At 32.9% G+C, this 15,482-nt stretch overlaps 1 long non-coding RNA gene across 1 annotated transcript; it reads right to left on the bottom strand.

The window, feature by feature from the left end:
* Positions 1-12,081: 12,081 nt before the first annotated feature.
* On the bottom strand, positions 12,082-15,177 carry LOC141613842 (uncharacterized). The gene is made up of 3 exons (XR_012529286.1): positions 14,910-15,177; positions 14,188-14,255; positions 12,082-12,373 (listed from the first exon to the last, which is right to left on the bottom strand). It is a non-coding gene; the product is annotated as an uncharacterized LOC141613842 (long non-coding RNA).
* Between the last annotated feature and the right edge of the window lie 305 nt (positions 15,178-15,482).

The raw sequence follows: 15,482 nt of genomic DNA, 5'->3' as shown, positions 1-15,482 counted from the left end.
GCTCACCATTACCTCAACCCTAACCCGACCCAATTACATAAACGGGTCATTAGTCTCAACCCTAACCCGACCCATTTAATTTTTCTATAACCCAACCCGACCTGTTTAACCCATTTATTTTAAGCAAGTCATTTTAACCCACTTAACCCGTTTAACCAAATAAACTAATACAACAAATTACGCTTTATAACCCAAATATCCTAAAAATGATGAATGAAAATGCTTATTTTTAATAAGTTGTTTTGTTGAATTATTTACTCAAGCCAAATATATTATGACAATTTTAAATAAATGGGTTATTCGTATCGGGTTCGTGTCGAAAGACATCAACCCTAACCCGACTCATTTAAATTTCGTGTCGTGTCATATCAACCATATTACTTATATTAAATGGGTCACCTCTTAACCCTAACCCGCTAATTTCGTATCGGGTTCGTATCGTATTTTTGGGCGACGTCAATGATTGCCGCCTCTACATGGAGAGCAATAAACATTTGTGAGTCATTGTGTATATATAGTCTCAACTACTAAATTAACCTCTTTTGTTTTCACTTTACTTCAAATCAAGTCCTTTTAAGTAAATTTTAGTTTGGGAATTCTAAACTCATTTTCATTCTTTAGTGTAGTTAAGTTTAATTTAGGTAGTGTAAATTCAGGGGGTGTTTGGTTCACGCGTGGGTATGGGTTTGGAATCGGGAATCATACCTGGGTGGTATCGGGTTGGAACTTGATACCTCATACCTTGTGTTTGGTTCAATTTTGGGGGTATGGGGTTAGAAATTAATCAAAGCTAAAAACTCTTCAAAATACAATATTTTTAATAATAATTTTTATACTATTAAATCATGTAGAGAAAATTTAATCAAATAAATATATAAAATGATTTTTTTACAATTGTTTTTATCACTTTTTAATATTTGTAATTTGATACCATGGGTATCAATCTCATACCCACCCCCCTCCTTGGGTATGAGAAACCCATACCTCATGGGTTTGAGGTATGGGTATCAAACCTTCAATTTTGTCAACCAAACACATGGTATGGGTTTGGTTCATTCCAAACCCATACCTCATACCTATATTGGGTGAACCAAACACCCCCTCAATTTAATACAGCAGGTCAGCAGGTTTTAGTTCAAATGAATATGACTTCAAGTTATGAACTCATCGATTAAGTAATTGTGAAGTTTAACAGAAATTATACTTGTTCAGATGTTATCAACTCATTGGTACCAAACTTGCTATTATGGACATTTTAGCCAAATAAAATACAATGAGAGGAGAATAATTTAGGAAGAACAAACACATTATAGATGTTTGGGAAAGTATATATAACCTAGGGTGTTGTCTAACCCTGAATATTAGTTGACAAGAACATCTCCTGAAATTTTGTCTATGGGTTGTATGTTTGATTCACTTGTAGAGTTGTAGGGCATATATATGACCAACCATTTTACAATTAATGAAAAGGACAAGATGGACCAATTATTTTCTCTTTTAATACATACATCTCTTTATTTGCAAATTCAAGCTATCTACATCTACCAATATTCCTTAATGAAGTGTTTATAATAGACCTATGTATGATTTGAAACATCTAGTCTAAAATCATTGCACATGTAAGAAACAAGACGAACTAAAATATTTCCAAATCCATAACACATGGTTGATAACCAAATCACCTAACATGTTGCAACATTTCGAAACTTCAAACTCATCACGTACTCCATCCATTCAACTCCACACTATCATTATCTATTTTGTACACTATTTATAGTTAAGCATTTAATTTCAATTTTCTCTCAATACATAAGTGAAAATATATTCATGTGGGATCTTGTTTTATTCGTCGTTACGAGTACATTAAAAATATCTAACTTTTATATTTTTTGCAAATACCTACCTAACGATATTTAGCGCGTAAAAGACACGTTGACAAATGTGAAAAAAGAAAGTGTTAGTGTGGAGTTAATGGAGGGAGTAGTACATATTAATCACACCAATATTATTTGCTCATCTCTTCTAAATTGAGGTATATATCGCGAATAACATGCAGGCTTCAGATTCGAATTCCTCTCACCTGCTACTATATTGTCCCGACGCCAATTCATAAAAACTAAACAATACTAACAAAATTATCAGAAATTAAGCGCCGAGATTGATGTCACCCTCTCACATGTATCCTTTATTGAAGGGGTCCCCACTTATTGCATGTGAGAGGGTGACGCCGAGATTGGGTGTCATCCAGTAGCGCTGAGTCATTTTCCCAATAAATATAGGTAATACTAGTTGGAAAGCCCGTGAATGATTTTATACATCGAACCAAATTCAAGTAGCACATAACTAATAGTCATAATACCTAGTACTATTTTGATTCTATGAACAAAATCTTACGGATTTTAATCTTTTAATATATGTATTCTATTGTCTTTATAACTCCTTTGATATTATTATTGACGATTTATACTTTTAGGATTTTTTTTGGTGTTGATAAAGAGTATTCGTTATCGATACTTCGGACCTTTAACCGAGGAGAGCTCGAGCTACATGTCTCGTCTCATTATCACCCTAGCTGGGACAATTTTTTCACAGTACTGAAAGCAATTTAATGCGGTTAGACTCCTCCCAAATCTAATTTTTTCATTAATAAGAGTCAAAAATCAAACTTCAGACAACTAATTAATTAAAGAAACGAGAGTTCTTATCATTTACATCAACCAACTTTGTTATAATTTTTAGTATTGATATTCAAATTTCATGTGTAATTACTAATTATGCAAACATTGACATTAGTAGACAATAGTACATGGATGACATCGGATACTAGTGAACTGAGGAAACCAACCATATGACACATTGTTACATGAAGACAAAAATACCATGTTAATCTTCATTATTATTGTCTCATGAATATGATGCATCCTACTCTTTCTCTGCCTCTTTTTATCTCCAATTGGTCTCCCTTGTGACGGGTCACCATTTGTGGCGGATATTTTGTGAGTTAAAATGGTAACAAAATGGGTTAGTGGAGAAAGGGGACCACATGAATAGTGTTGCAGAGAGAGAAAAAGTGGTTACTTTGTGAGGTAAAATGGTATCCGTCACTCCAAAGTGACGGATAGTGTTAGTCACAAATGAGATTTTGTGTTTTATCTATTGCTTTCTCATGCATGTTCTTTCTAGGAGGACCTGAAGTTGCTATTGTTGACTCGATAATATATACTCCATACTCTACCATGTTGTTTCAAACAACAAAATACCAAATATTGCATGCATTTTGATTCCAAATTCTCGTTTGTGACATGTCACAAGCTTGTAACGGAGAAATGTGACCATTTTATAAAAAATATAACCATTATTTAATAAATAAATACTTGTAATGATAATATTTCTTCCGTCATAATTTGTGATCAGGTACGCGAGAGAGACCAACTGTATTTGATAAGACTATATTATACACAATTGTATATGTGCATGATGTGGGAAGTTGGGAGACTTAGGCCCTGTTCTTTTGGACTTCAAGTCACTTAATTTAAGTTCACTTCAGATCCTATAAGTTCAGTTCAGTTCAGTTCAGATCCTATAAGTTCAGTTCAGTTCAGATCAGATAAGTTTCAGTCCAAAAGAACAGGGCCTTATCATATGATCAGCAGATAATATGAGCCTTTGGTTTGATCACTACATCATTTATTGTGACTAGATAGGTCAATGCCATGTGCTACTTAATTTGGAGAAATTGAGTTGAAAGCAAAAATAATAATACGTATGGGTGGACAAAATGAAGGTTGGTTCAATGAACTTAGGGTGGTTTGATTTGTTGCATCATGTCACATGGATTCCTGCTTATTACCTACATTATTTTCAACCCTACATGTACATTTCCCAGGATATTTATATGCAAGTAGGATCCTCTCCATTTCCTTTCTCTCCATTTCCTCTCACAAACCCATTTAATAATATTATCCTCTCCATACTCTATTAATCCTTTATTTCTATGCATAAATCGTGAACCGTTCGATGTTAATAGAATACAATCTCGTCCATTGATAGGAAATGGACTCTCCATTTCTTTTTAGGAAATGGAGAGGATTTTTACTCATTTATATGTATCAACATTATAACATCAATAATTGGTAGGATTAAAAGGGACCTATACGTTGGGAGGAAGAGACCTAGAGAAGGGCATGGAGGGATTGTTGCCTAACAAAGAAAAAAAAAATTAAAATTTGATAGATCGATCTTTTCTTTGAAATTGTTAACTCATGGAAACGGGTGTGACCTCATCCAAGTGAAAGAGAGAGTATGTTTTATAAAGCTAAGGAGATTTCATTCTAAAATCAATTGACTGGAGAGGGAGTAACCCGCTTATATAAGTATAAGGTAGTAAATTTTCTCCTCTTTTATCGATGTGGGACACTCACTTGTGAGTTTATATGAAATAATTCTTGACACTCCCCCTCACATGTGAGACCCATTTTAAATCGGTCTTGGGGGCAGTTAGACATGTCTTTCAACAGTCGAAGCAAACCGTATAATTTATAACGGCTACGAATTACTCCTTCCGATCCAGACAAATGCCAAAATAAGGGAAAAGAGGTTATTTAAGTAAAGATGGAAAAGTGAAGGGTAAAGTTGGAAGCTTTGTATGGGGCCACACGAATAATGTATTGGGTTTTAATTGGGTTTAGGTGGGTTAAATGGGTGGTGAGCGAGTGAGCCATAGAATGACAAATTTGTAAGGGGTTATGCTTAATCATGGACATAATTTACTCAATTATGGACATGATTGACCATTATGCCCCTTAAAAGTACCTTAATTTACAATTTTATTTCACTCCAATTTATACTCTCAATTTACTCACTCCAACTACGACCATCTAACCACCGCCACCGTGCACCAACTCCCCCCCCCCCCCACCGTCCCTCCTTGTCGGCCAGACCGCCTCCTCAGAGCTGCACTTCCTAGGACCCACACCTCTCAGACCACCATTGAACCACCCCCTGTGCTGCCACCACTCCTACTGTAACACCCTCATACTCTAAGTGCCTTACCAGGACCACTTAAAGCACGGAAGAGCTACCACCTCAGTTACCCGAGGTAATGTATATCAAATAGACAATAACGAAACATACTTTAATAGATGAGTTTAAAGTGATACAAATCCAAAATCCAAAACTGATAAAGTAAAATACAACTGTATCTCAAAATCCTCAAACCAACTGAAAAAAAAGTAGTTCATGACACAGAGGAAGACTCTAGTGACTCATGTGATGACTTCATCCTAGTTATCCCATGCGCATCAACTCATACCTGCTCAATAATTGCTCACCATCCCCGAATGGATCACCATAGTTTTTAAAACAATTAAACGGGGTCAGTACTGATTACACAAACAATCCAACAAAGGCAATACCACAATGCAATTCAACCAAGCCAACCTCCATCATATCGCCACACACCTGACTACACAATGTGTGTAGTCCTGCCAGAATACTCATCACAACAAGTATTTCACACCGCCAGTGGGGGACCGCAACCGTTCCCACCTAATCCCCGCTCATCTCATCCGAGCGATAAGCCCAAGTTCCTAAATGTGCACATCCCTTCTATGGCGGGTTCCACAGAAGGCGAATCAAAGGCGTGAAGCCACTCCCGCAAGTGACTCCACTCAGCCAAGGACGCACCTCGTAAACCAGAGACAGTTATACAACCAACAATACAATCAACCATTATCCAATTCAATACCAATATGATATACAACAACAACCAGTTATCAACAATGCCATGTAAACAATACTGAGTAGGGAAACCCTACCTAGAATAGCAACTACACGAGACCGTCACAGCAGCCAATAAAAAACGTTCCTCTATGAATCCTCCTCATATAACATATATATATATATATATATATATATATATATATATATATAGAAATTGCATCAAGTGAGTCTAGGTATCTTAGGTGAGTCTAGCATTTTAATCTCATCCATTAGATCTATTCCTAATCAACGGCTGAGATTAAATCTCAGAAATTATAATTAGAGTACATAAGGCTCAGATTTCACGCTGCTAACCTTATAATTCTGTTTCACTTTCTCTCTCTTCATTCACAATCTTTCTCTCTCTACGAATTTCCCTTTTTTTTTCTTCGTTCTCGCGTAAAACAAATCCAACAAAAAATATACACAAATAATTTTACTTTTCAATTCATCATTCAATTAATTCAACAGTTCAATCGTTCTAAGTTTTTGCTTTATTGTTGCTACTCCTTTGGATGTCGATTCTACTGAAAATAGTTAGCGCGCAGGTAATCGCTTTCTGTTTTTGCTTTAGCCTTTTCTTTGATTATAATCGTTGTTGTTTTTCCTGTCAAATTTGATTAGAATCGTTGTTTTCTCTCTTGAATTTGCAATTTCGCTTTATCCTTTGCTTTCATGATAATCGTTGTTGTTTTCCGTCATATTCGATCGAATTTGATTATAATATATGTTTTGCTGCAAATTCGCCTTTTTCTTTGCTTTGCTTCTAATCGTCCTAGTTTTCTCCGTCAAATTAGATCGAATTTGATTATAATCGTTGTTTTCTCTCTTGAATTTGCAATTTTCGCTTTATCCTTTGCTTTCATTATCATCGGTGTTGTTCTCCGTCAAATTCGATCGAATTTGATTTGTAATCGTTGTTTATTTGCAAATTCGCTTAATTCTTTCCGTAGATTAAAATCGTCCTTGGTTTTCCCGTTGAAATTAGCAATACGCTGCTACGCTAATATTAATTTTGGAAAACATTTAATTACTCCTTTGCTTTTGAGCTCTTCTCCTTGCTTCACCTATGTGAATATTCATGTTCTCTTTGTCAATGCTAATGTCACCACATTGTAATCTCTCTTTATTCTTGTAACATTCATTAGTTTCTCATTGCGGTACCCACTGTGTGCATATTCTGTACTAATGTCAATGCTTATGTCGAATCGAATTTGAAATAATTGTGAAACATTGTTACTATATAATTGTGTAAGTGTGTTACAATAATAGTGAAACTGTATTCTAATATTTTTATAATTGTATTATGTTAATTTAGCTTCTTCTTTTGATGAAGTTGTTTCATTATAATGATCATTTATTATAGATAAACATTAGAGAAGTGATTTGTTGTTTCAATGTTTACATCTATGCCATATGAAAGAGAATTTAACTCCCTATGAATAATGGCTATTATTATATCATTGTGAAGTTTAAGCTTGTAGGAGGAGGATACCTCTATTGTTATTCATTTCATTTGAAAGTTTGAGTAGTTAGTTTAAAGGCTATTAGCTCAAATGGGAGAGCAATGTGCAAAGCTTGTACAAAGGTATGGGTTCGAATCCCATATAGCCTATTTAGTTACTTTAAGATTGTATTGTCAAGTTTTCAAACAGACCATATAGTCTAATGTTGTTTATTGTATGCGGTTCCTCATATATTTAATACAACCATTAATCCTTGTTTACGTAGCGTTATAGTAGTTGTGTTATTCTTGTAACATCAGTCACTCATCGAGTAATATAGTATTATTGTAACATTATTCTGATAACATTGCTCTTGTAACATTATTTAAATAACATTGCTCTTTGTAACATCATTTATTCATTATAGTAATACCTAATTTGCTAATCGTAATTATGTTAAATGACAACAATGTTACAATAATAATTATTTAGTTCGTTTATTATATAAGACGGTGTATAATGTAGTTCTAAAATGTAATGTTAGAGATTAATTTTTCTCATCTTGAAAGTAACAAGTGTTACTGTAACATCATTTACTCATTAAAGTAATAATAATACAGTAATTATGTTATGGTAACAATATTGATTCATCAAAGTAACACTAAAACAATGTTAAAAGTTCAAACTTAAATTATTTGCACAGTAAAAGGCAAGTGAATACACACTAGTCAAACTGATCCTGATATGCTAAAATGATTTGCAATACCCCATTACAGTAATGTGAAAAGTTTACAACAAGTTTACATCATAATCACACATAACGTTAAAAGTCTCTAATAGCATTTTAACTTCAAGAACGTTTCCTTTTTCACTCATATCTTCATGATTGATTTCGCGTCTTTCTCTTCTTTGTATACATCGTCTCTTTGCGAGCCTTGTTTTATGTTGGTTTATTCTCAAACCTTCTTCTTCAAAATTCCTGACATTCAAAATAAAACATTCGACCATTAATAATTAAAATATATGTGAAAGCCAATGGTCCATCATTAGTGATCAACATCTCTTGTAAGTTAATAACAATGTTATACCAACAAATTTAATTGAGTTAAATCATACAATATCAAATATACAATGTTATAATAATATTTCAGGTTCAGTTCAACAGTAATGAACTATTCCTCAATAATAGTTATATCATGGCATGTAGTAATAATGTTACAGTAATAATGTTACAGTAACAATGTTACAGTAACAATATTACAGTAACATTATTACAGTGTTATAGTGAAAATGCAACAAAAATAATAATGTTACAGTAACATTGTTACAGTAATAGGTGTCGAGTATTTTACAAAAGTTAATTTGATAAATCGCAATTTAACAAGCACAAAATAAATCGAACATTATTACTGAATTTTATCATGTCTTAACCCTAATTTTTTCGCACAAACAGTTGGAAAACATAAAATCGACATTAACATCATGAAGAACAGCAGCAACAACAACAACAACAACAACAACAACAACAACAACAACAACGAGAATTAATTTCTGAATTTCTAAGTTCGAAAAAGCGAACATACAATCAATTGTCAGTTTATGTATATAATTCTAGATCTAGAACAACAACAATCAAATTAAACCTAATTTTTTGGCGAAAAATCAATTACTCAGTTCGAGCAAAATATTAACCCTAGATCTAGAAGAACAACAATCAAATTGAACATTTTCTTCGTATCATTCAAAATCGACAATAACAACTTACAAATTAAAGTTTAAATTATGTGATAACATTAAACACAATAAAACAATTTCTAAAAAATTCGCATAAAGATAATCGATTTATACCTCTTTATTATGTTGAAACGGAAGTATTAGACTCGCGATTGAACAACTTGAAGATCTTAAGTTGATGTTTTTGAAGATTTATTGAAGAATTTGGTTGCTTTTGGAGGTTTTTTTCCTGGTAAGAGAGAGTTTAGACAGAAAGTTATTTTTCGAGTTCACCAATTAATGTGCTTTAACTGATTAGAGAGAGAGCGAGAGATTTTTAGAGAGAGAAACAGAGTTGTTAAATATGAGAAGTATCGTTTGACTTCCTCTTTTAATATTCAGCGCACAAATTTTTAGGAGACGTGGAGCAATGAGGCGCGTTGGATCTTTAGATCCAATGGTTCTTATTGATATGCTAGACTCATCTAAGATGCTAGACTCATGGGATGCTCACTCTATATATATATATATATATATATAGATATAATTACCACCACAACAATACAATATATCCAAAACGCCCAAAACTACCCATTTAGGGTTTTAACCAAACTCAACGAAATGCTATAAAAATTGTACAAGAAGTTTATCCTTGACACGACGATCACGACGATATAAAGAACAAGACAATTCGACGATCCTTGCCTTGGAATTTGCTAATAATGCGATGAATGCGAACTACGTAACTCTTTTCTTTTCTTTGAAAGGTTTTAGAAGGTTAAAAAGTGATTAAGCAAAGTGAGGAAGCCCTTTAATATTAACCTCGCATTATTAACAAAACCCGACTAAACAACCCGTAACACGCACTTACTCGATCGAGTGTCACACCTTATCACCAATAATTTAAGCTTATCCTTGACAGAAATTTCAGTTACTTAAATTAAAGTATAAAATTTACTGAAGCTTATCCTCGACAGAAATCAATTTTATAGAAAAGAGTAAATTTACTAAAATCACCATGTTAGATGAACCACCATGTTAGATAAGGTTGTGATTTACTGAAATCACAAGATCAATTTTGTACAAGAAGCTTATCCTTGACAGAAATCAATTTTATACTTTAATTTAAGCAAAACTAAGTTATTTTTACGTGCATCATGCATGGCAGCATGTTGATTACGACATACTCTCTCCATTCAACTCCACAAGGCCGTTATCTCTTTTGCACATTATTCACAAGCGGACATTCAACTTCAATTTTCTCTCGATACATAAGTGAAAATATATTCATGTGAGATCTTATTTGATTCGTCTTTAAGAGTACAATAAAAATATCTAACTTTTATAACTTTTGCAAATACGTAACTAAAGATATTTGCCGAGTAAAAGCCGTGTTGGCAAACGTGATAAAGCATAATGACCTTGTGGAGTTGAATGAAGGGAGTATACTTTTTTTATTATCAATTATTTATTTATTTTTAATTAAAATAACTCTTATAAAAAACAATTGGTCTCCCTTGTGACGGGTTACCATTTGTGACGGATATTTTGTGAGATAAAATGGTAACAAAATGGGTTAGTGGAGAAAGGGGACCACATGAATAGTGTTGCAGAGAGAGAAAAAGTGGGTATATTGTGAGGTAAAATGGTATCCGTCTTCAGCTTGTGACGGATATGTCATGTCTTCAATGAGAATTTGTGTATAAAAAAATTTACAAAGTAAAAGGTAAACAAAGGAAATGAAAAGAACCGACGTACATTAGAACGAAGTACTAGCTACTAATCTAGTAGACAATTGTCGGGGCACGCTTTCTGAAAGGATCAGATCTGATATATTCTTTACTTGAGATTTACTCCACAATAAATCATGCACGTAAAAATAAAGGAACGATCATAACCTTATCACCAATCAATAAACTCATGTAAACCTTCAAAAAGTTGGTACGTATTGGTTTATTGTGGAATGTGGACCAGTTTATTAATCATGTAGTACCTATAGTTTTCATGCCAATCATTTACAGAACAACACTTGTATCTATTGCTACCCAACTCAAATTACTTTGTTGCATTTTATTTCCTTTTCCATTTGTTAAACGACTAAGTCAAGATTGCGCATGCTATGTCATATATCATTGTTCCTAGAGCTTTTCATGCTCGAATGACAAGTTTCACTATTCATACCATGGTGTGGAATGTATGTTAATTTTAGTTTTGGTCCTATAATTTCGAGAGCACGATCACAGGGTATTAGAATATGGATATAGAGCATATCAAGTAAATATGGAATAAATTGATATACATATTAGTTTAGGACCCGTGCAAAGTTGTACAGGTATATAAAGAAGAATTTTAGGGGAAAAAAATAATTAATACATGACTATTGTATAGATATGTAAAGTATTATGTATTCCCTCCGTCCCGGTCAATTGTTGTCCTTTGGTTTTGGCATAAAGACCAAGGAAAAAGGAAAGGGCCAATTACTAAATGACAAGTGAAATAAATTGAGTATGGATGATCAAATTGCTTATTAAGTTCATTCAGAAAATAGAAAGGACAACAAATGACTGAGATACCTCAATATGGAAAAAGACAACAAATGACCACTACAGCATATACAATTTCTTCCAACTTTGAACAATTAAGTTTGTGATTTACCCAACTCTAAATTGGTCACTCTATTCCAACTACGTCCTACATAATAATTAACAATTATAGAATATAGATAACTTCTAGCAAAAACCATTTGCCTGACTAACTATTTGTATATAAATAAAACCATTAGAAATATTTGGGTCTCATTGATAAGAAATGTTAGTTAACAATTTCATTTTCACAAAATCTCATTTGTGACGGCACGTATCCGTCACTTTGAAATGACGGATACCATTTTTCCTCACAAATGACCCAAATAGAGGAGAGTGAGAAGCACATGAGGGTGCCCCACCTTGTCCCCCCTATCCGTTTTATGAGTGGCATTATCCGTCACTTGCTCCGACCCGTCTTCAGCAAGACTAATTGGTCCCCCCTATCCGTTTTGTGAGTGACATTATCATTCACTTGCTCCGACCCGTCTTCAGCAAGACTAATTAATTTTATTGTCTCCTCACCCCTTAAATTATTTTATTACACTATGGCAAAAGTAAAACTGATGATCATGGTTGAATTACCCACAAAATTAAAATAACTTTATAAAAAAACGAATTTAAGAAATTGGAAGGTATAGCAAACCTTGTCTTTTCTGTATCTTAAAAAAAATTGTTACAAAATATAAAGTACACATGAAATACATTGACTGAAACTCGAAGACTCAAAGCTACAAATAGTACAAAATTGGTACGCTAGAGCGTTGGATAATCTGTTGTTCCGACTTGAGAGAAATCTATTTGGCTAGCAGCGTACTATTCTCGTGTTTTATAATCCTTGTCCGTCTTCTTCTTAAACTTGTCTTGTAAAATCTGCACAAAAGTGAGAAGGATGTTATTTTCTATTTACTAAAGGTAATTCGATTGCTACTCTTGCTCGACGTAAGCATTTAATCTCTTGTATTGGAGTTTATCGTGTACTATTGTTACAAAAGTTGATTTTGAAGGTAAACTATCGTCCTTGTAATGTTAAGTTATCAGAGGCTTCAGAACAGCTCTAAAAGCCGACCGCTGCCAAAAAAAATGAAGTGTGTTTCTTAAGCCACGGATCATTAAGCAATCACTAATTAAAAAATGTATTCACAATTATTGTGATAAACATAATTAGCCATGACTAACTTCTTATATGGCCATGTTCCCCAATTAAGAAATGCTGAAGATTTTTTCCTCTCATAGACCAAACCGACAATAATTTGCTCCAACTTCATTTCATGGTCATTTAAATGTATGTACAATAATCATTTAAATTAAATTTATTAAACTTAATGTTAAACTTCACATCTAAGATTGGCATACTACAATTGTTCGGAAAATGATTTTACTATTATTACCTTTTTTATTAGTGGCCAATACTATAAGGCTACCCATGGCCGTCACAAAAAATTGTGAAAATAGAAAATCATGACAAAATAAAGAAAAAATTGGGAGTTGAACTATAAAGCACCGTACTTAAGAGTGCATTATATATTAAATCAGTAGTTACTGGCTTACCGCAAAGTCTGAAATCAAAAGTACATGCTTGTTGTGAACTTACAACTATCGTAAGACCAAACAACATTTAGGAAATCACAACAATAAACCAAACTAATTTATGTTTAGGTGATATTGATAAACATCCATCAATTTAACATGTTGGGAGAGTCATTTTTTCCTAACGTTTCCAAATTTAAAATATGCACACACAGTGATGTCAGTTACATGGAGTTGTTTCATTATACACTATAATACTTCACGCGAAAGTGGTAATTAAGCCCCTTAACTTTGTTCAAATGTGAAATTAGGTTCCATAAGTTTCAATTGGAGCAATTTAGCCTCTTAAGTTTCACCAAAAGTGAAATTCAACCCCATTTTTAAAATTTTTACAAAAAATTTAATGAAAAATATTTTATATTAGTATTAAACAATTTATTATATACTAAGTACTAATTATAACTTTACGAAATTGTTCATAATTTATTGATCATTGAAAAATACTTTTACATACATATTTAGTAAATTGTTTATAACTTGTATAGTATTCATACATATATCATAAATTGTCTATATACAATAAAATTCAAAAAAATAATTCTCAATATTTAATATAAATATAAAAGTTTTAAAATCATAAAAAGAAATATTTTATAATTGATAAATTGTATTAAAAGTGATTTTAATATAAGAATTTGGTGAAATTTTTAAAAATGGGGTTGAATTTCACTTTTGGTGAAATTTAAGGGGTTTGATTGCTCCAATTGAAACTTATGGGACCTAATTTTACAATTGAATAGAGTTAAGGGGTCTAATTACCACTTTAATACTTCAACTTTGTATTCTAGTCTCCGTAGGATTATGTAGGTAGCAATAAATATCAAACTAAAGCAAATTGAGGGAAGCAATAAAGTATTGCGCACGATAAAAACTAAAGGTGTTAAGTTGTCAAAGTAAACCGGGGATTAAAGAAAAGCATTAGCATTGGTCTGGAGAAGACAGTAAATTGAAGTAAATTCCAGAAAAAATACAATAGATGTATAGTTTTAATTTTTAAGTGGAAGATTATGAATCATTAATCCCACCAAAACGTCAGTAAATGAAATTATATGAATACTATAAAAGTATAAATAAAAGTGTGAGATGAGAAGGAATACCTGATTCAGTTGGTGGAGTGACAGTCATGCTTTGGATGGATTGAACAATATAACATACAGATGTACACCTAAACCCACAAATAGGAAGAAGTTTCAAAGTCAGAGCACAATAGGATCATTTGAATCAAGCATAAAGATGTTACTCCTTGATAAATCACAAAATGCATTCTTAATATTTCCACATGTGAAATCATGATCACTACGATTTTTAAAAAAAACGACTTCCAAGAGATTTTGAGCAGGTTACATTAGCAGAGAAATCGGAAAATTCGAATAAAGAAATCATTAAATCGGCGAGAAGAATTATGTGGGTTGGACTTGGGCAGTCCCGCCTGCGTTGAAGAAAGTCAAAAGTCACTGTAACAAAACTAATCAGGATAGCATGTAGATTTATAATTTAAGAGTAGTAACGATGAAGTCCATATTATAATATCACAAATTGTTCTCGCTTGTTGCAGTCACGATGAAGTCCATATTATAATATTACGATGAAGTCCATATTATAATTCAATCAAACAATACCCATATCCAAACAATATTCATCCTGAATGCTATAAATTAACTAATTTCATCTCATCCCATAAATTATATCAAAACAAATATTCATCTGAATCCCATAAATCAACTAATTTCATCCCATCCCATAAATTACACATCGAAACAATATTCATCCCAAATGCCATGAATCTAAACAATAAAAAGCAGAAGATCTATAGACTTACACTATCTCAAGGAAGTAATTTCTTCAAATCCACATCCTGCTATCTTCTTTAAATTAGATACAAATTAAAACATGGACCAAGATAGATATGTGAAAGAGAAATATCTGGAATTTTGTACAAGGATATATGAGAAATGAGAAATAAAGATAATAATTTTCACTCAATAGAAAAGTACTTTGTTTAATGTCATAGATATTTAGGGAGTACTTTGGTTGAAAATGGAGCAATGTTTGAGAAAACAGGAAGGGGAAGCAATAACGATTCTGTTTAGGGATGGCAATGGGCAGGGTCCGGCTAGACCCAGATTCGGACCCGAAATTTTCCCTTTGGATCCGTACCCGACCCAGACCCGCAAGGGTCTGAAATTTGAGGACCCATACCCGGACGCTATGGGTAAGGGTAGGGTCAGGTCACCATGGTCGAGTTTACCACTTTAAGTAATGAGGATTAGCAAGATACTACTTTAACATTATGAGTTTATTAATCTATATTGTACACTACCAAATCCAATATACATACCAAAGAGATTAAGAAAGACAAAGAAGACCTAAATTAATTTTACATCCAAATACA

Source organism: Silene latifolia, chromosome 11, assembly GCF_048544455.1.
Source record: "Silene latifolia isolate original U9 population chromosome 11, ASM4854445v1, whole genome shotgun sequence".
NCBI classification, from domain to species: Eukaryota; Viridiplantae; Streptophyta; class Magnoliopsida; order Caryophyllales; family Caryophyllaceae; genus Silene; species Silene latifolia.
Note: the sequence above shows the minus strand (reverse complement) of the source record. Positions and strands in the feature narration are given on the sequence as shown.